This window comes from Bos grunniens, chromosome 29, assembly GCF_055505025.1.
Source record: "Bos grunniens cultivar Pamir isolate PY7600 chromosome 29, Bosgru_T2T1.0, whole genome shotgun sequence".
NCBI lineage: Eukaryota > Metazoa > Chordata > Mammalia > Artiodactyla > Bovidae > Bos > Bos grunniens.
This window is the reverse complement of record NC_141193.1, coordinates 23,956,083-23,978,743: the sequence shown is the minus strand read 5'-3', so window position 1 is coordinate 23,978,743 and position 22,661 is coordinate 23,956,083. Positions and strand designations below refer to the sequence as shown.

General features: G+C 39.4%; 1 pseudogene across 1 annotated transcript; it reads left to right on the top strand.

Moving 5' to 3' along the window:
* Positions 1–16,506: 16,506 nt before the first annotated feature.
* Positions 16,507–17,702, top strand: LOC147342345 (olfactory receptor 8G1-like; annotated as a pseudogene). Its single transcript, XR_015157979.1, has one exon. The product of XR_015157979.1 is annotated as an olfactory receptor 8G1-like (transcript).
* Positions 17,703–22,661: the final 4,959 nt, after the last annotated feature.

Here is a 22,661-nt window from a genome sequence, read left to right as displayed (position 1 = left end):
CTTGGATTACTATGATATTGAATTGTCTGCCTTGAAAACAAACAGAGATCATTCTGTTGTTTTGAGGTTTCATCCAAGTACTGTATTTCAGACTCTTTTGTTTACTATGATGGATACTCCATTGTTTCTTTTGGATTCTTTCCCACAATACTGGATAAAATGGTCATCTGGGTTAAATTCACCCACTCCAGGCCATTTTACTTCACTGATTCCTAAAATGTTGATGTTCACTCTTGCCATCTCCTGTTTGACCTGTTTGTTGGGAACAAGATGGCAGAGTAGTAGGATGTGCACTCATCTTCTCCTGCAAGAACTCCAAAATTACAACTCGCTGCTGAGCAACTATTGACAGAATATTGGATCCAAAAAAAAAGATACCCCACATCCAAGGGCAAAGGAGAAGCACCAGCAAGATGGTAGGAGGGGTGAAATCATATTTAGAATCAAATCCCATACCCACCAGGGATGCTTGGAGCGCTCAAACAAAATCTTGTCCACACCTGGACCCCATAGAGACTGAGTTTAAGTATCTCCTGCTGAGGTATGGGCCTGAAGTGGCCTGCTGCAGGGGCAGGGGCTCTGGGTGCATCAGACCTGTGTATGGCATAAGCCTTCTTGGAGGAGGTAACAATTAACCCCATCATAGAGCTTCCAGATTTATGCAGGACTGGGGGAACAGAATCTTAGAAGACACAAACAAAACTTTGTGTGCCCCAGGACCCAGGAGAAAGAAGTAGTCACCCCACAAGAGACTGATCCAGACTTACTCGTGAGTGTCCAGGAGTCTCTGGTGGAAGCATAGTTAGTAGAGGTCGGCTTCGGGGTTGGGGGCACTGAATGCAGCAGTGCATAGGACCTTTTGAAGGAGGAACATTATCTAAATTACCTCACCATAGTTTGGCCTCAGGTTAAACAACAGGGATGGAACACAGCCCTGCCCATCAACAGAAAGTTGGATTAAAGATTTACTGAACATGACCCCATTATGGCTACTCCATTTCTTCTAAGGGATTCCTGCCCACAGTAGTAGATATAATGGAATCAGAGAACTAAAATGGACTGGAATGGGTGAATTTAACTCAAATGGCCATTATATCTACTACTGCAGTCAGGAATCCCTCAGAAGAAATGGAGTAGCCATGATGGTAAACATAAGAGTATAAAATGCAGTACTAGGATGCAATTTTAAAAATGACAGAATGATCTCTGTTCGTTTCCAAGGCAAACGATTCAATATCACAGTAATCCAAGTCTATGCCCCAACTAGTAACACTGAAAAAGCTGAAGTTGAACGGTTCTATGAAGACCTACAAGACCTTTTATAGCACTCAAAGAAGATGTCCTTTTCATTATAGGGGACTGCAATGCAAAAGTAGGAACTCAAGTAACACCTGGAGTAGCAGGCAAATTTGGCCTTGGAATACAGAATGAAGCAGGGCAAAGGCTAATAGAGTTTTGTCAAGAGAACTCACTGGTCATAGCAAACACCCTCTTTCAACAACACAAAAGAAGACTCTATACATGGACATCACCAGATGGTCAACACCAAAATCAGATTGATTATATTCTTTTCAGCCAAAGATGGAGGAGATCTATACAGTCAGCAAAAACAAGACCGGGAGCTGACTGTGGGTCAGGTCATCAACTCCTTATTGCCAAATTCAGACTTAAACTGAAGAAAGTAGGGAAAACCACTAGACCATTCAGTTCAGTTCAGTTCAGTTGCTCAGTCATGTCCGACTCTTTGCGACCCCATGAATCTCAGCACGCCAGGCCTCCCTGTCCATCACCAACTCCCGGAGTTCACTCAAACTCATGTCCATCGAGTCAGTGATGCCATCCAGCCATCTCATCCTCTGTTGTCCCCTTCTCCTCCTGCCCCCAATCCCTCCCAGCATCAGAGTCTTTTCCAATGAGTCAACTCTTCGCATGAGGTGGCCAAAGTACTGGAGTTTCAGCTTTAACATCATTCCTTCCAAAGAAATCCCAGGGCTGATCTCCTTCAGAATGGACTGGTTGGATCTCCTTGCAGTCCAAGGGACTCTCAAGAGTCTTCTCCAACACCACAGTTCAAAAAGCATCAATTCTTCGGCGCTCAGCCTCCTTCACAGTCCAACTCTCACATCCATACATGACCACAGGAAAAACCATAGCCGTGACTAGACGGACCTTTGTTGGCAAAGTAATGTCTCTTCTTTTGAATATGCTATCTAGGTTGGTCATAACTTTCCTTCCAAGGAGTAAGCGTCTTTTAAATTCATGGCTGCATCACCATCTGCAGTGATTTTGGAGCCCAGAAAAATAAAGTCTGACACTATTTCCACTGTTTCCCCATTTATTTCCCATGAAGTGATGGGCCCAGATGCCATGATCTTAGTTTTCTGAATGTTGAGCTTTAAGCCAACTTTTTCACTCTCCTCTTTCACTTTCATCAAGAGGTTTTTTAGTTCCTCTTCACTTTCCGCCATAAGAGTGGTGTCATCTGCATATCTGAGGTTATTGATATTTCTCCCAGCAATCTTGATTCCAGCTTGTGTTTCTTCCAGTCCAGCATTTCTCATGATGTACTCTGCATATAAGTTAAATAATTCAGACATGGCCTAAATAAAATTCCTTATGATTATACAGTGGAAGTGAGAAATAGATTTAAGGGACTAGATCTGATAGACAGAGTGCCTGATGAACTATGGATCGAGGTTCATGACATTGTACCAGAGACAGGGATCAAAACCACCCCCATGGATAGAAATGCAAAAAAGCAAAATTGCTGTCTGGGGAGGCCTTACAAATAGCTGTGAAAAGAGGAGAAGTGAAAATCAAAGGAGAAAAGGAAAGATATAAGCATCTGAATGCAGAGTTCCAAAGAATGGCAAGGAGAGATAAGAAAGTCTTCTTCAGTGATCAATGCAAAGAAATAGAGGAAAACAACAGAATGGGAAAGACTAGAGATATCTTCAAGAAAATTGGAGATAGCAAGGGAACATTTCATGCAAAGATGAGCTCGATAAAGGACAGAAATGGTATGGACCTAACAGAAGCAGAAGATATCAAGAAGAGGTGGCAAGAATACACAAGAGAACTGTACAAAAAAGATCTTCATGACCCAGATAATCACGATGTTGTGATCACTGACCTAGAGCCAGACATCCTGGAATGTGAAGTCAAGTGGGCCTTAGAAAGCATCACTAAGAACAAAGCTAGTGGAGGTGATGGAATTCCAGTTGAGCTATTTCAAATCCTGGAAGATAATGCTGTGAAAATGCTGCACTCGATATGCCAGTAAATTTGGAAAACTCAGCAGTGGCCACAGGACTGGAAAAGGTCAGTTTCATTCCAATCCCAAAGAAAGGCAATGCCAAAGAATGCTCAAACTACAGCACAATTGCACTCATCTCACAAACTAGTAAAGTAATGCTCAAAATTCTCCAAGCCAGGCTTCAGCTATATGTGAACCGTGAACTTCCTGATGTTCAAGCTGGTTTTAGAAAAGGCAGAGGAACCAGAGATCAAATTTCCACCATCTGCTGAATCGTGGGAAAAGCAAAGGAGTTCCATAAAAACATCTACTTCTGCTTTATTGACTATGCCAAAGCCTTTGACTGTGTGGATCACAATAAACTGTGGGAAATTGGGGAAAAGATGGTAATACCAGACCACCTGACCTGCCTCTTAAGAAACCTATATGCAGGTCAAGAAACAACAGTTAGAACTGGACATGGAACAACAGACTGGTTCCAAATAGGAAAAGGAGTATGTCAAGGCTGTATATTGTCACCCTGCTTATTTAGCTTATAGGCAGAGTACATCATGAGAAATGCTGGGCTGGAGGAAGCATAAGCTGGAATCAAGATTGCTGAGAGAAATTTCAATAACCTCAGATATGCAGATGACACCACCCTTATGACAGAAAGTGAAGAGGAACTAAATATCCTCTTGATGATAGTGAAAGGGGAGAGTGAAAAAGTTGGCTTAAAGCTCAACATTCAGAAAACTAAGATCATGGCATCTGGTCCCATCACTTCATGGCAAATAAATGGGGAAACAGTGGAAACAGTGTCAGACTTTATTTTTGCGGGGCTCTGAAATCACTGCACATGGTGATTGCAGCCATGAAATTACAAGTTGCTTACTCCTTGGAAGAAAAGTTATGACCAACCTAGATAGCATATTCAAAAACAGAGACATTACTTTGCCAACAAAGGTTCATCTAGTCAAGGCTATGGTTTTCCCAGTGGTCATGTATGGATGTGAGAGTTGGACTGTGAAGAAAACTGAGCACTGAAAAATTGATGCTTTGGAATTGTGGTGTTGGAGAAGACTCTTGAGAGTCCCTTGGACTGCAAGGAGATCCAATCAGTCCATTCTAAAGGAGATCAGTCCTGGGTGTTCTTTAGAAGGAATGATGCTAAAGCTGAAACTCCAGTACTTTGGCCACCTCATGCGAAGAGTTGACTCATTGGAAAAGACTCTGATGCTGGGAGGGATTGGGGGCAGAAGGAGAAAGGGACAACAGAGGATGAGATGGCTGGATGGCATCACCGACTCCATGGACATGCGTTTGAGTGAACTCCGGGAGTTGGTGATTGACAGGGAGGCCTGGCGTGCTGCAGTTCATGGGTCGCAGAGAGTTGGACACGACTGAGAGACTGAACTAAACTGAACTGAGCATGACCCCACCCATCAGAATAAGACCCAGTTTCCCCCTCAGTCAGTTTCTCCCATCAGGAAGCTTCCATAAGCCTCTTATCCTTATCCATCAGAGGGCATAGAGAATGAAAACCACAATCACAGAAAACTAATCAAACTGATCCATGGACCACAGCTTTTCTAACTCAATGAAACTATGAGCTATGCCACGTCGGGCCACCCAAGATGCACAGGTCATGGTGGGTAATTTTGACAAAACATGGTCCACTGGAGAAGGTAATAGCAAACCACTTCACTATTTTTTCCTTGAGAATCCTATGAACAGTTTGAAAAGGCAAAGAGATAGGACACTGAAAGATGAACTTCTGAGGTTTGTAGGTGTCCAGTATGCTACTGGAGAATAATATGTTTCTCCAGAACGCATGAAGAGATGGAGTCAAAGCAAAAATGCCACCCAGTTGTGGATGTGACTGGTGATGGAAGTAAAGTCCCATGCTGTAAAGAACAATATTGCATAGCAACTTGGAATATTAGGTCCATGAATCAAGATAAATTAGAAGTGGAAGATGTTTACTACTTGATTACCAAGAGCACACAGCCCTAGATCTCTTGCAGACTAAAGACTGATTTAAATTAACCTCTGTGACACCATGCTGTTCCTTCACTTTCAGCCAGAGAACTGTGCAGGAGCTGATCACATACCCTGTGACCCATCTCCCCCATCTGCTTTTTAAGAGTGCTTTGCTGAGCTCTTTTGGGGGAGTTAGGGGCTTTTAAGGTCATGAATCAACTATCTTCTTGCATGATACTACAATAAAACTTTATCTGCTATGAACTCCTAACATTTCAGTTGACTTAGCCTCACTGTGCACACAAACAGTCATTAACAGTCATTAGCACTCATTTCATTTTTAAGAAGATGACTTAAGCTGTTCTCATGGTTTTGTGTGTCCCTCAGTCATGTCTGACTCTTTGCTACCCCATGGACTATAGTCCACCAGGCTCCTCTGCCCATGGATTTTTCAGGCAAGGATACTGGAGTGGGTTGCCATTTCCTCCTCCAGGGGATTGTCCTAAACCAGGGATCCAACCCAAGTCTTTTGCATCTCCTGTACTGGCAGGCAGATTCTTTACTACCACACCACCTAGAAGCCTTCTTTCATGATTATCAGAGGAATTTACAAGATATAGCTTAAATTTAGTCTCGCTTAAGTTCATGAAATAAGCTAGAATTAGTTTTACTTACTTACATGGATTAAATAGTTTTGGCTTTTCAGAAAATTCTCAAGTCCATTCTCCATTTTATATTTAAGTTTAACAATGTGGAATTACCTCTGATAACATTACTCTCATGCTTTAAAATTTTTTTGTGTCTATCCATTAACTTTAGAATACAACAAAATTTTTAATACATGTATAATAATTTGCATTCAGTTCAGTTCAGTCGCTCAGTCATGTTCGACTCTTTGCGACCCCATGAATGGCAGCATGCCAGGCCTCCCTGTCCATCACCAACTCCCGGAGTTCATTCAAACTCATGTCCATGGAGTCAGTGATGCCATCCAAACATCTCATCCTCTGTTGTCCCCTTCTCCTCTTGCCCCCAATCCCTCCCAGCATCAGAGTCTTTTCCAATGAGTCAACTCTTCGCATGAGGTGGCCAAAGTACTGGAGTTTCAGCTTTAGCATCATTCCTTCCAAGGAACACCCAGAACTGATCTCCTTTAGAATGGACTGATTGGATCTCCTTGCAGTCCAAGGGACTCTCAAGAGTCTTCTCCCAGCTATATCTAAATGTCCAGTCTCTATTTTCAACTTCAGTCCAAAATTACCAAGATATTTGTCCCTTTCCCCCTCCCCGAAAAAAATGCTGTCAAAATTTGGTGTCTTTGGAGATACTATTCCAAGTCTTTGAAATGCAATTAATTTCTATTTCACCTGCTAAAATCCCTCTGCAAAAGTCTGACCTGATTCCCACAAGACGACTTAAATTATGCTTCCTTTGTTCTCTAACTTTAGATCATAAATGCCCTAATGTTACACAGGTTACATTATATTGTGTCCTCTAAGCTCCTTGGGCTCTGTGGCTATGTTTCTGACTTCTGTGTATATTTCATATGTGCTGGATTCACAAAAGGAATTCAGCATTTGAAGGGAGAAGAATTGCACCCACGTGATCAAATACTATAGACATTGACATGAATCAGTGTATTTCAAATTTTTCACATGGTTAAATTAAAGATTACAGACAGGGTAAAACTGAGTAGAATACTAAATACCACACAAACGTGATCATGTCAAATATATAATGAAATACCTTAAAGTTCACACAAGAACAAACCAAATTAATAAACATAGATGGTTAACCTATTCATTTTTTAATCTAGCAATGTGGCAGCTTTATGATACTGTTTTACATCTATCAATTAACAAAATTTACATTTGTCAATTAACAAATTGATAGATTTTACATCTATCAATTAACAAATTTACATTTGTCAATTAACAAAATAATATTAAATAATTAAACTACATATTAACAAGCTACATATTAACTCTACTGCTTTTGGTAAGTAATGTTTATCAGTTCATATACAGGTAGACTTTATTGATTCATTCATTACATGCTTTTTTGAGTATCAATTCTATATTCTTCATAGTGACAGGAGCCAGGCTTATGAGTCAGATAAGACATTGATCCTGCCCCAAAGAAGTTTATTGCAATGACACACAAATACACAGGATTTTAAGAAAGTACCAAAGCCAACAAAGGCCTGTCTAGCCAAAGCTATGATTTTTCCAATAGTCATGTATGGATGTGAGAGTTGGACTATAAAGAAAGTTGAGTGCCAAAGAATTGATGCTTTTGAACTGTGTTAGAGAAGACTCTTGAGAGTCCCTTGGACTGGAAGGAGATCCAACCAGTCAATCCTAAAGGAATCAATCTTGAATATTCTAAAGCTGGAACTCCAATACTTCGGCCACCTGATGCAAAGAACTGACTCATTGGAAAAGACCCCGATGATGGGAAGAATTGAAGGTGGGAGGAGAAGGGGACGACAGAGGATGAGATGGTTGGAATGCATAACTGACTCAATGGGCATGAGTTTGAGCAAGCTCTGGGAGTTGGTAATGGACAGGGAAGCCTGGCCTGCTGTAGTCCGTGGGGTCACAAAGAGTCAGATATGACTGAGCAACTGAACTGACTGAACTGAACTGAAGAGGAATATTTGTTGCAAAATGGAGAATATGTCAGGATAAATTTCCATTTCAGAAAGCAGCATTAAATGAAATGTTAAGCAGAGAAATAAGAATTAGCTCTGAAACCAAAATTGTTAAGGGATTAAGAGAGTAGAATTAGGAAAAGCACAGAGGTGTAGATATAGCAGCTCGATTTATTCAAGGACTAAACATATTGGCTTAAGACATTTTTGCATCCCCTGGAAATGCAATTTTATTATACAAATCAAGAAAAATATGTTCCTTTATAGTTGGCTCTTAAAAAACACAAGTTCAAACAGCCTATGTCCACTTATATGTGTGTGTGTGTGTGTTTTCCCTTCCAATAGATGGGGAAACAGTGGAAAGAGTGAAAGGCTTAATTTTGGGGGGGCTCCAAAATCACTGCAGATGGTGACTGCAGCCATGAAATTAAAAGATGCTTACTCCTTGGAAGGAAAGTTATGACAACCTAGACAGCATATTAAAAAGCAGAGACATTACTTTGCCAACAAAGGTCTGTCTAGTCAAGGCTATGGTTTTTCCAGTAGTCATGAATGGATGTGAGAGTTGGACCGTAAAAAGCTGAGTGCCGAAGAATTGATGCCTTTGAACTGTGGTGTTGGAGAAGACTCTTGATGGTCCCTTGAACTGCAAGGAGATCCAACCAGTCCATCCTAAAGGAGATCAGTCCTAAGTGTTCATTGGAAGGACTGATGTTAAAGTTGAAACTCCAATATCTTGGCCACCTGTTGTGAAGACTTGACTCATTTGAAAAGACCCTGATGCTGGGAAAGATTGAAGGCAGAAGGAGAATGGGAAGACAGAGGATGAGATGGTTGAATGGCATCACCGATTCGATGGACACGAGTTTGAGTAAACTCCAAGAGTTGGTGATTGGCAGGGAGGCCTGGCATGCTGCAGACCATGGGGTTGCAAAGAGTTGGACATGACTGAGTGACTGAACTGAACTGAACTGAATCACTTACTAAGGTACTCTACAACCCGAGGCTGGTTTATGAGAATGGAAGACTGATTGTAAAGTCACACCTGGATTTTCAACTGCTTGTGAGTCAGTATTCCTAACCTTTGCCATTGTGCAAGGGTCAAGTGGAATATTGAATCCATGTGGCAAAGACTGTAGAGCAGGAAGGCTGGAAAGTTCCCAATGTACAAATGTAACAAAATCCCTTAGAAGCACAAAACAGAAACCATCAGTCAGTCCATTGCATCTAGTCAAGAAGACATTTTAGTTTCATATGTTGTATCAGAACTCCTCCACATTTTTCCCACTTCACTGTCAAGATGAATATAACTTGCCCTTGGAACTGATCTTCTCAGTCCAAGACTATCATCTGAGTGGTCACTTATATGAAGGCAAATGCTTAGATGCTTGAGGCTGTCAATGACAGACTCATAGCACCGTGGACTTATCTTCCTGTTGTTTTTATGGTTTTACATTTGATAAATCATTTTGTCAATTTCTCCCTCTTTTACTGAACCAGCACTATCCAATAGAATTTTTGGGAATAATCTGATGTACAATATTTGCCTTTTCCAACACAGTAAGCATTGGCTACATGTGACTATTGAGTACTTAAAATGTGTCAGTATAACAGAAAACAAATGGATTTTAAATTTGATGTACTTTAGTTACGTTTTGAATGGCTCACAAGAATAGTGGCTACCACATTGGGGAGCTCAGAAGAGCACTCGACAGCAATCCTTATATATTTAATTTGCTCACCATTATAATCCTGACCCCAAGTTATTTATAATGTCTTCATAAAACTTTTTATTCAGTTTCCCCATTGATAAAACGAGAATAATTCCAGTATATATAAAACAAATGAGGATAAAGCAGAAGAGTACTTAAAATGCTATTTTTTCAGTTTTTTATATAAATTTATTTATTTTAATTGGAGGCTAATTACTTTACAATATTGTATTGGTTTTGCCATACATCAACATGAATCCACCACAGGTGTACACGTGTTCCCCATCCTGAGCACCCCTCCCACCTACCTCCCCATACCATCCCTCTGGGTCATCCCAGTGTACCAGTCCCAAGCATCCTGTATCATACATCAAACCTGGACTGGTGATTCGTTTCACATATGATACGCAAAGTAAGTGATATGGGCTTCCCAGTTAGCTCAGCTGGTGAAGAATATGCCTGCAATGTAGGAGACCCCAGTTTGATTCCTTAGTCAGGGAGTCCTCTGTAAAACAGATAGCTACCCACTCCAGTATTCTTGAGCTTCCCTTGTGGCTCAGATGGTAAAGAATCCATCTTCAATGTGGGAGACCTGGGTTTGATCCCTGGTTTGGGAAGATACTGTAGAGGTGAGCAAGGCAACCCACTCCAGTATTCTTTTTTTTTTAATTTATTTATTTTAATTAGAGGCTAATTACTTTACAATATTGTATTGGTTTTGCTATACATCAACATGCATCTGCCATGGGTGTACACATGTTCCCAATCCTGAACCCCCCTCCCACTTCCTTCCCCATACCATCCCTCTGGGTCATCCCAGTGCACCAGCCCCAAGCATCCTGTATCCTGCATTGAACCTGGACTGGAGATTCGTTTCTTATATGATATTATACATGTTTCAATGCCATTCTCCCAAATCATTCCCTGCCCCCCCACCACCGCCCCGAGTCCAAAAGACTGTTCTATACATCTGTGTCTCTTTTGCTGTCTTGTATACAGGGTTATCATTACCATCTTTCTAAATTCCATATATATGCATTAGTATACTGTATTGGTGTTTTTCTTTCTGGCTTACTTCACTCTGTATAATCAGCTCCAGTTTCACCCACCTCATTAGAACTGATTCAAATGTATTCTTTTTAATGGCTGAGTAATACTCCCTTGTGTATATTTACCACAGGGAAATCAAAGAGGACACTAATAGATGGAGAAATATACCATGTTCATGGATTGGAAGAATCAATATAGTGAAAATGAGTATACTACCCAAAGCAATCTATAGATTCAATGCAATCCCTATCAAGCTACCAATGGTATTTTTTACAAAGCTAGAACAAATAATTTCACAATTTGTATGGAAATACAAAAAAACCTCAAATAGCCAAAGCAATCTTGAGAAAAAAGAATGGAACTGGAGGAATCAACCTGCCTGACTTCAGGCTCTACCACAAAGCCACAGTCATCAAGACAGTATGGTACTGGCACAAAGACAGAAATATAGATCAATGGAACAAAATCGAAAGCCCAGAGATAAATCCACGCACCTATGGACACCTTATCTTTGACAAAGGAGGCAAGAATATACAATGGAGAAAAGACAATCTCTTTAACAAGTGGTGCTGGGAAAACTGGTCAACCACTTGTAAAAGAATGAAACTAGAACACTTTCTAATACCATACACAAAAATAAACTCAAAATGGATTAAAGATCTAAACATAAGACCAGAAACTATAAAACTCTTAGAGGAGAACATAGGCAAAACACTCTCCGACATAAATCACAGCAGGATCCTCTATGACCCACCCCCCAGAATATTGGAAATAGAAGCAAAAATAAATGGGATCTAATTAAAATTAAAAGCTTCTGCACAACAAAAGAAACTATAAGCAAGGTGAAAAGACAGTCCAGTATTCTTGCATGGAGAATCCCGATGGACAGAGAAGCCTGGTGGGCTACGGTTCATTGGTTAGCAAAGAGTTGGACAGGACTAAGTGACTAAGCACAGCACAAGCGCTATATAATTGCTATATACATACATGAAGATCTATTGTAGACACATTTAAAAGCATACAGTTTGCATTTTTGAGTGTTTGTCCCAACACCTACTATCGTGTGTTGTATGTCAGCTGAATGAATAAATTACCAGCTGCTTTAAAATATATGTAATACATCAAATGTAATTTTTTTTATGAATGAACTCACCTACAAGTTACTATCCAGATAAACTTGGGAAAATTAACTAATCTTTCAGTGCCTCAGCTTCTTTATTTTTTAAGTATTTCACATTTTTTAGGTTTAATTATATCAAATTATAGCCTGATTCAACCTAATATTCAAGGTTTCCCTGGTGGCTCATATGGTAAAGAATCTGCCTGCGATGCAGGAGACTCAGGTTCAATCCCTGGGTCAGGAAGATCCCTTGCAGAAGGTAATGGCTGCCCACTCCAGTATTCTTACCTGGAGAATCCCATGGTCAGAAGAGTCTGTCAGGCTACAGTCCATGGGGTCGCAAAGAGTTGGACATGACTGAACAACTAACACTTCACTTTTCAACCTAATATTATCTTCCACACTGAGCTATAGTGACAATTGAATGAGTTAGCAAGTAAAACAGGATTAATATTAAATGTAGTGCATAGTAAGTTCTCAGTAAATCCTGGCTATAAAAAATGGACTTATGTACATAAAAATAAAATATTTGAAAACTATGTAAAGCAGCTACAACTAATAAGACTGACATATTACTTACTGTGCTAACAAGACATTTACTACTAATAATTATATACAATTAAGTATTTCCCCAAACCTCAAGAAAGAGAAAAAGATTGAAATTATGGCTTCAAATATTTCAGAAGGTATATTCATATAGGAAGTTTTTTTCAAAGACTGTCTAGAGTGATGTTCACAGGCTTTAATTTCTAGCCCTTAAATTAATGACTGTCTACTGTCTCAGTACTGAGAATATTGTACACAAGAGAGCTAATGATATTATCAACAAAGTATGAGAAAAGAAAATTTTAATCGCTCCTATACTCCCATAGCTCATTCCTTGTTAAAGGAAATCTTGAGGGAGTTTCCAATAGCTTCCAACATGGTTTTTATATTATTGATACCTCTTATATATTGAAACCTTAGATAAAATCATGTCACTTTGGCAAGTGACTCTGGTAGAATTATGAGGAAACTACAATAAGGAGTCATGACTCTTGATTCATAGTATTTCTATGAACAACTTGAATCAAGATCTGAATTTAAACACCAAGTAAAAGAGAGCATAGGAATTTCTATCTTGAATATCACCATCAGGATTTTCTTTAGAGAGTATTTGCTCTAAAGCAGACATACAACCCAGTCTAAGGTTTCCAAGTAAAGGGTGAGTATCTGAAGTCCATCTGTTCCAGAATTTTTTAATCTCAGTATATTAAGGGAGTCTAACCTCTGCAAGGAGAAAGAAATGGAAACCCACTCCAGTGTTCTTGCCTGGAAAATCCCATGGACAGAGGAACCTGGGAGGCTACAGTCCATGGGGCCGGGAAGAATTGGACATGACCGAGTGACATCACTTTCACTTTTCACTTGCATGCCTTGGAGAAGGAAATGGCAACCCACTCAAGTGTTCTTGCCTGGAGAATCTCAGGGAAGGGAGAGCCTGGTGGGTTGCCATCTATGGGGTCACACAGAGTTATACACGACTGAAGCGACTTAGCAGCAGCAGCAGCAACCTCTGCAAACACCATTACAGAGATTTCCTAAAAATGGTTGCTATCTAAAAATGGTTATTCACTTCTTAATGTAACACCTCTGAAGTCAGAAAACTATCTTTTTCATAATTCAGCCCATATTATATTCAGACCTATTTAATGGTTAGACAGCCTTGCTATTGAAACAGGTATTTTACAGGCTGTAGCTCTGTCCTTTGAGGTAACATATAATAAATCTAATTTTAATTCATGTTATTAGTTGTGTAGGTATTTGGAGGAAATTATTTTGATCCAAATATTGTTGCCTTGGATAATTATGATTTGAAATTCTCCATCATAAATTATAGCCACCAGAACTAAGCACAATTCACCAGATGTATTTTTTTCTTGTGTGATTATCACTCCCTTAATTTTGGATATTATGTTCTTTTTAATGAAATCATTGGGAGTTTGATGTGTTTTCTCTTGATCCACATGTGTTGAACACAGATTCGTTAGGCCAGTGCGTCCCAATTTTGAATGTTTTTTGCAGACCAGGCTTATTCCTACTTATATCCTTCCAGATTCAGGTTTCTTTTGGAAGCTTTCATTGACCCCTACTCTGGGTTAGCACCATAGTCACCATGTTCTGGAGGATCTGTTCAATCATTTATCACATTGTCTAATCTGCCCCCTCCACTCTCTCTAGACTGTAAAATTCCGAAGAGTAGGGATTCTATCTTATTCATCTCTCTATCCTAAGTGTCCACAGCAAACTGTACTTCAGTTCAGTTCAGTTCAGTTCGGTCGCTCAGTTGTGTCCACTCTTCGCGACCCCGTGAATCGTAGCACGCCAGGCCTCCCTGTCCATCACCAACTCCCAGAGTTCACTCAGACCCACATCCATTGAGTCAGTGATGCCATCCAGCCATCTCATCCTCTGTTGTCCCCTTCTCCTCCTGCCCCCAATCCCTCCAGGCATCAGAGTCTTTTACAGACTGTTAAATTCTTTATAATATCAAAGGCTATCAGATCCACAGGTTAATAGTATCTTCTAGAATCATTATCATTATAAAAGTGTCTGTTACTCTTCTCTACATTAACATCATCTACAAATTTCATAATGATTTCTTTTATGATATCATCAGAGTTATTAGCATATTTTTAGTACAAGATTAAGTATATAGTACCATGGAATAATTCTCAAAATAATATCTCAAAGTGCAAGTTCAAATTTTTTTAAAAGTAAATTTGTATTTAAAAAGGTGAACAGTTTTACCTGCTGTTATCACTAAACTCTACAAAAATAACTTTTTTAAAATTCACAATTTTGCAATGTCCTGACAGCTAAAGACTAAGAGGACCTTACTTTGAAATGATAATATTCATAATCACAACTGAAATTTATGCCTATGGATGAAAAGTGTCAATAACAAGAGGGTGGCAGGAAATAAATGTTGGTATCATAATTATAAATTTTTCCAGCTCTTATGCTCATTGCATGTAGCATATGTTTTATGCATGTTTTGATTTTGAGATAGTATTTCCAGAAGACATCAGTGTTAGCTCAAGTCCTTAATTACCGCTTTTATTTCTTGTGGATATGTCAATTGTTTTTATCTGTACTATTAGGAAATCATTATCCATATTTATACTGAAAAACCAGTCATGGCTAACAAGTCACTTAAGTCTCTGAATTTATTAATAGCGTTTTCATCTATATAATGGGAATAATACACTCATAAGGTTGTTGGGCGGAGAAGGCAATGGCACTCCACTCCAGTACTCTTGCCTGGAGAATCCCATGGACAGAGGAGCCTGGTAGGTTGCAGTCCATGGGGTCGCTAGGAGTCAGACACGACTGAGCGGCTTCACTTTCACTTTTCACTTTTATGCATTGGAGAAGGAAATGGCAATCCACTCCAGTGTTCTTGCCTGGAGAATCCCAGGGACGGGGGAGCCTGGTGGGCTGCCATCTATGGGGTTGCACAGAGTAGGACATGACTGAAGCGACTTAGCAGCAGCAGCAGCAAGGTTGTTGGAACACCATTTATAAAGCCCTTGGACAGCACATGGTATGCACTGAATAAATAATAACCATTTTTGACACACTGATAATCTCTGATGATACTTCTTGGGTCTCTTTCTTTTGAAGTCATCACGCTGTGCTGTGCGTGGAATCATCAGCTTTCTTCCAAACCCATATCCCAGAGATAGAAAGATGCAAATATTCTTTCTGCTTTTATCTCTTGTGCCTATGGGAGAGTGCTTTGGTTTGAAGGGGAGTTTGAAGGTGAGTACACACTGAGACCACACCCATGCTGTTGTTATAGCCCCAGGATCATGCAAGATCAACATGCTGTAGCCCTGGTTTCCCAGAACCTGAGCCCAGGATAATAACAGGTCATACAAAGTACTTAGCACACGGTGAGTATTCCATAAGAGATTTAGGATGAATGAATTTAGGCTTTAGTATTTCACACTTCTGCATTCTCCTCATTAAGAAACTCATGTCTTTCCTGGATGTGGAGTTCAAGTTGAATGACAGACTTATTGTTAGCCATCCAGTTGCTTTCTTGAGCTCTTCATATGACTTTTTGAAAAGGTGACTGTAGTGAAGGTATTCACTGCAGAGGATCAGTTATTAATATACTACTGTCAGTACTTTATATTAATTTTTCTACTTACATTAATTACTGTGAATGGTTGCTCTGATATGACAAAGAGATAGAGATACAAGGGCAGATATGAGTAGCTAAAAGAAGAGATGGAAAGTGAGACAGAAAGGCCTTATTTTGTATTCATGATCACATACTTATTATATGCCTAACTGTGGGAAAATATCCAACCACTATATTAGTTATCCAACATGTAAAATAGGCATAATATTTTCTCTGTAGAAGAGCTGAGAGTAATAAAAGCAAATCATGGAAAGTTCTTATAATAAAGTTAACAGAAAATTTCTTTGGCTGTCTAGGGACTGGACAATATGGATACCTAATGGGAGAGTGCTTTGCTTTGATAGTATAGAACAAACAAAGGAACATTCTATCTTATATTCATTATTTACACATCATATGTTACTGAGATGCACTTTGACCACTAATGTAGATCAGGAACAGACAGAGAACTGGAGCTATCTACTTGAAAAGTCTTGGTTTTTATATTACACATCATTGTGTTATAAGACAATAAATATCCACTTCAATTCTTCGTTTCTTCCATAAAATTCCCAGAGGAAAATGGCAGCAGGAAATAACTCCTCAGTGACTGAGTTCATCCTTGCTGGGCTAACAGAGCATCCAGGACTCCAGCTGCCCCTTTTCCTCCTCTTCCTAGGAATCTATGTGGTCACGGTGGTGGGAAACCTGGTCATGATCACACTGACTGGGCTCAGTTCTCGCCTGCACACCCCCATGTACTATTTCCTCAGCAGCTTGTCCTTCATTGACCTCTGTCAGTCCACTGTAATTACCCCAAATGCTGGTGAGCTTTGTGACAGAGAGGAATGCTATCTCCTACCCAGCATGTGTGACTCAACTCTTCTTCTTCCTTGTTTTTGTTATATCAGAATGTCATATGTTGGCTGTAATGGCATATGATCGCTATGTTGCCATCTGTAACCCCTTGCTTTACAATGTCACCATGTCTTATCAGCTCTGTTCTTGCATGGTAGTCGGGGTTTATATCATGGGCTTAACTGGTGCCACAGCTCACACAGGCTGCATGCTAAGAGTGCTTTTCTGCAAGGCTAATGTGATCAACCATTACCTCTGTGATCTTTTTCCTCTACTGGAGCTCTCCTGTTCCAGTACTTACATCAATGAGGTGGTTGTTTTGTGTTTCAGTGCATTTAATATCTCCATCCCAATGCTGACCATCCTCAGCTCCTACATCTTCATCATCTCCAGCATCCTCCAAATCCACTCCAAGGAGGGCAGGCCCAAAGCCTTCAGCACATGCAGTTCCCACATCTCAGCTGTTGCTATTTTCTATGGATCTGCAGCATTCATGTACCTGCAGCCATCATCAGTCAGCTCCATGGATCACGGGAAAGTGTCCTCTGTGTTTTACACCATTATTGTGCCCATGCTGAATGCCCTAATCTACAGCCTGAGGAATAAAGATGTCAAAATTGCCTTCAATAAAATCCTTGAAAAAAAAAGTTTACTGCGAAAATGAATATTTTGCCTTGGCAAAAATTTATAATTTCTTGAGAAAGTTTGGTAAGGAAACAGTCCAGACCCAGGAATGTATGTCCACAAATAATGAGATCATTGCTTCTATTAATACTTGATTATGTGGGATGAAAGTGGCAGGGAGAGGACTGGACTCATAGTGGTATGATATGGAGAGCAGTGCTGTTTGAGGATGTGCCAGGGTCGACATGTCCATAAAGTTCTGTATTGGATCTAAACATTAAACAATATCCAAAGACCTTCATGTGGATTATTTCATGTATGGAACATGGAACTCTTTTAGTCAAGACTTATTCATCTTTTAAAATTATTGTTTTAAGATTAAATTTTTTATTTTTTGGCTGCACTGTGTGACTTGCAAGATCTTAGTTCCCCCAACGAAGAACTAAACCTGGGTCTACTGCAGTGAAACTGCTGACTCCTAAACACTGGACTGCCAGGGAAATCCCAAGATTTATTTATCTTAATTCAAGGAATAAGTCCATTTTATCTGTATCCTTTGACCTTCTCAATATCTTGTGTCCCTGGTGCTATTTACTAATAAGACAAATATCTCCAAAATATGGTCTTTAAAGTAAACAATGTTTAACCATTTGCAATATATAAAATTCAATCTTTAATTCTTAGTTTGTACACATAAATGTATTAGGAGGTACAAAAGCATATGATGGGTGATAAGACATAATTCTTATGTCATGGGACACACATATGTTCCACACTATTGTGGAAGAGATTGACAGTAATAAACAGCCCTGAAGAATTATGTGCATTTTTTATTTTATTTTATTTTTATTTTTATTTTTTTTTACTTTACAATATTGTATTGGTTTTGCCATACATCAACATGCATCCACCACGGGTATACACGTGTTCCCCATCCTGAACCCCCTGCCCACCTCCCTCCCCATACCATCCCTCTGGGTCATCCCAGTGCACCAGCCCCAAGCTTCCTGTATCCTGCATCGAACCTGCACTGGCGACTCATTTCTTATATGATATTATTCATGTTTTAATGCCATTCTCCCAAATCATCCCCCCCTACCTCTCCCACAGAGTCCAAAAGACTGTTCTATACATTTGTGTCTCTTTTGCTGTCTCACATACAGGGTTGTCATTACCATTTTTCTAAATTCCATATATAATACACACTGAGGAAACCAGAACTGAAAGAGACGTGTACCCCAATGTTCATCACAGCACTGTTTATAATAGCCAGGACATGGAAGCAACCTAGATGTCCATCAGCAGATGAATGATAAGAATTATGTGTATTTTGACTTATATCTTTATGCAGGATTCCTTACTCCACTGTTCTGAGATAATTCTACCATCTCCATTTCCCTGACAATCCTGTACCCATTTTCTCTTGTCTCTAAAAAAATCTTATTTTTTTTGCCATTCATATTATAGAATCTTAGATTTAGAAGTGACATTCTTTTATTATTACAACCATATAGATAGTTCACTCACAAAGTTTAAAATTGAAAAAATATTTTCTGATTAATCGCCAAAATTTGGAAAACTCAGCAGTAGCCACAGGACTCGAAAAGGTCAGTTTTCATTCCAATCCCAAAGAAAGGCAATGCCAAAGAATGCTCAAACTACCACACAATTGCAATCATCTCACATGCTAGTAAAGTAATACTCAAAATTCTCCAAGCCAGGCTTCAGCAATACGTAAATTGTGAACTTCCAGATATTCAGTCTGGTTTTAGAAAAGGGAGAGGAACCAGAGATCAAATTGCCAACATCTGCTGGATTGTGGGAAAAGCAAGAGAGTTCCAGAAAAACATCTATTTCTGCTTTATTGACTATGGCAAAGCCTTTGATTGTATGGATTACAATAAATTGTGGAAAATTCTGAAAGCGATGGGAATACTAGACCACTTGACCTGCTTCTTGAGAAACCTATATGCAGGTCAGGAAACAACAGTTAGAACTGGACATGGGACAACAGACTGGTTCCAAACAGGAAAAGGAATACGTCAAGGCTGTATATTGTCACCCTGCTCATTTAACTTCTATGCAGAGTACATTATGAGAAACGCTGGGCTGGAGGAAGCATAAGCTGGAATCAAGATCGCTAGGAGAAATATAAATAACCTCAGTTATGCAGATGACACCACCCTTATGGCAGAAAGTGAAGAGGGGCTAAAGAGCCTCTTGATGAAAGTCAAAGAGGATAGTGAAAAAGTTGGCTTAAAGCTCAACATTCAGAAAATGAAGATCATGGCATCTGATCCCATCACTTCATGGGAAGTAGATGGGGAAACAGTGGAAGCAGTGATAGACTTTATTTTGGGGGGCTCCAAAATCACTGCAGATGGTGATTGCAGCCATGAAATTAAAAGACACTTACTCCTTGGAGGGCTTCCCTTGTAGCTCAGCTGGTAAAGAATCCGCCTGCAATGTGGGAGACCTGGGTTCAATCCCTGGGTTGGGAAGACCCTTTGGAGAAGGGAAAGGCTACTCACTCCAGTATTCTGGCCTGGAGAATGCCATGGACTGTAAAGTTCATGGGGTCTCAAAGAGTCAGACATAACTGAGCGACTTTCACTTATTACTCCTTGGAAGGAAAGCTATGACCAACCTAGATAACATATTAAAAAACAGAGACATTACTTTGCCAACAAAGGTCCATCTAGTCAAGGCTATGATTTTTCCAGTGGTCATGTATGGATGTGTGAGTTGGAATGTGAAGAAAGCTGAGTGCCGAAGAATTGATGCTTTTTAATTATGGTGTTGGATAAGACTCTTGAGAGTCCCTTGGACTGCAAGGAGATCCAACCAGTCCATTCTAAAGGAGATTAGTCCTTGGTGTTCTTTGGAAGGACTGATGCTGAAGCTCAAACTCAATACTTTGGCCACCTCATGCAAAGAATTGGAAAAGACTCTGATGCTGGGAGGGATTGGGGGCAGGAGGAGAAGGGGACAACAGAGGAAGAAATTGCTGGATGGCATCACTGACTCTATGGACATGAGCTTGAGTGAACTCCTGGAGTTGGTGATGGACAGGGAGGCCTGACGTGCTGTGATTCATGGGGTCGCAAAGAGTCAGACACGACTGAGCGACTGAACTGAACTGATGATCAGCTTGGAACAATCTCATACAGAGTTTGTCTTTCATTAATTCTCATATAAATATATATTAATTTCTAAAAAATATACAGTTCCTCATATACAATTAGAATTTTCAATATGTCACAGGAGTGGATATCAGAAAATTACTTATATTCTGTTTTAGTCACAATTAGGTGTGACTGTGCATCACACATACAGAAGTACACGCATACCGTGGTCTGTAAGTCTGAATGTGAATCAGGACAGGTTCAGTGGCTTACTGGGGACATAAGCTGCTTTTCAATTGTGACTCTGCTACAACATCTAGCTTCCACCCACTTTTTGGTCTCAGAGAGTAGTTCCAGATTCATCCTTCATCTCTACCCCTCAGCCATCAGAACTAAAGATAGGGAAGGAGAGAGAATGTCCCCTAACTTGAAGACAACTGCCTGGAAGTGACAGACATCACCTCCTCCTATTTCCCTTTTTGCGACCCAGTCATATGGTCCAAGGTGGCAATAAGTGGGGCTAAGAAAAACCATGGTATCTATATAGCTACCTACCCAACTATGAATCAGGGCATTTATTATTGAGGAAGAAAGGGAGAATTGGGAATAACTAACAGTGTCTTCCACTCTTTTCAGTATTTGAATTTAGCCCTAAACAGCTGTGTATTGTTCTCTCTAGAGTTAATATTTGAATTTGGCTCTGTATCCAAAATAATAATAATGTGAAATGTGATTAAAATGATATACATAACATGTAAAATATATTAATGTTTCATAACTATTAGTGTTTTCCCGAAAGCTATTTGTCCCACTGAGTGGGATATTTTCTGCAACATCTCAACAATGTGGTTTATTCCTGTCACTTCATTCTTGCTGCTTTTTGGTCCTGACATAGCTTCTTGATTCCATTCTCCCTTTCCAGTTTTGCACACCTTTCAGTTATAAACACCTTTGAAGAACAAATGCAAGTTTTTAATTCTCCATTCATTTCTGACCACTCCACACGATTATCAAACACATTTCTGGCTCATCATACATATTATATAATGATGTCTTTTATGGTACTCCTTATCATTAAAGAATGCTTGTGGATATTCTATCAAAGTTATCAGAATGTTGAGAACACTTGCTTTGTGTTACATTGTACCATATTTATTGTCCTTAGATCTGGTAATTATTGATGAGCAACAGTTTTCTATGTGTTTATGGATTATTCTATTCTAGATTTTACTCTTTTTTTGTAGCAATTTGCAAAAAAAAAACACAAAAAACCTTAAAAATCAGATTAAAATCTGATACCCAACAATAACTTAAAGCCTTTCAAAATTTGATTAGCCAATATACAGAAACAGCCTAAGGCATGTGGGATATATACACAATGGAATATTTTTGAGCCATGAGAAAGAAATCAATCCTGTCATTTTGGACAACATGGAATGACCCAGAGACATTAGGTTAAGTGAAATAAGTTAAACAAAGACAAATACTGTATAGTATCAGTTATATGTGAATCTGACAAATATGAACTCATAGAAACTGAAAGTAGAATGGTTTCTACCAGATGGTCAAGTAGGACATAAGGAGATGCAAGTCAAAGAGTACACATTTCCAGTTGTAAGATAAATAGCTCTGGGGATCTAATATACAGAATAATGACTGAGGTTAATAATATTGTATTAGATGTTTCTTTTTTTTAATTCAATTCTTTCTTTTTTTTTTTTTTACCACATGCCATGTGGATCTTAGTACCCTAACTAGGGATTGAACCTGAGACCCCTGAAGTGGAAGTGCAGAGTCTTAACCACTGGACTGCCAGGGAAGTCTATTTCATATGTTTCTAAGAAAGTAAATCTTAAATGTTTTTACCATAAAAAGGAAATGGTAACTGTGTGACATGATGGAGGTGTTAGCTAAAGCCATAGTGGAAACCAATTTGCAATATTAAACTGTATTAAATCAATTGTATATAGTGAGTAAACTCCGGGAGTTGGTGATGGACAGGGAGGCCTGGCATGCTGCTATTCATGGAATTGCAGAGTCGGACGTGACTGAGCAACTGAACTGAACTGAACTGAAGCTTGTACAATGTTATATGTCAATTATATCTCAAAGCTGAAAAAAGTAAATTTT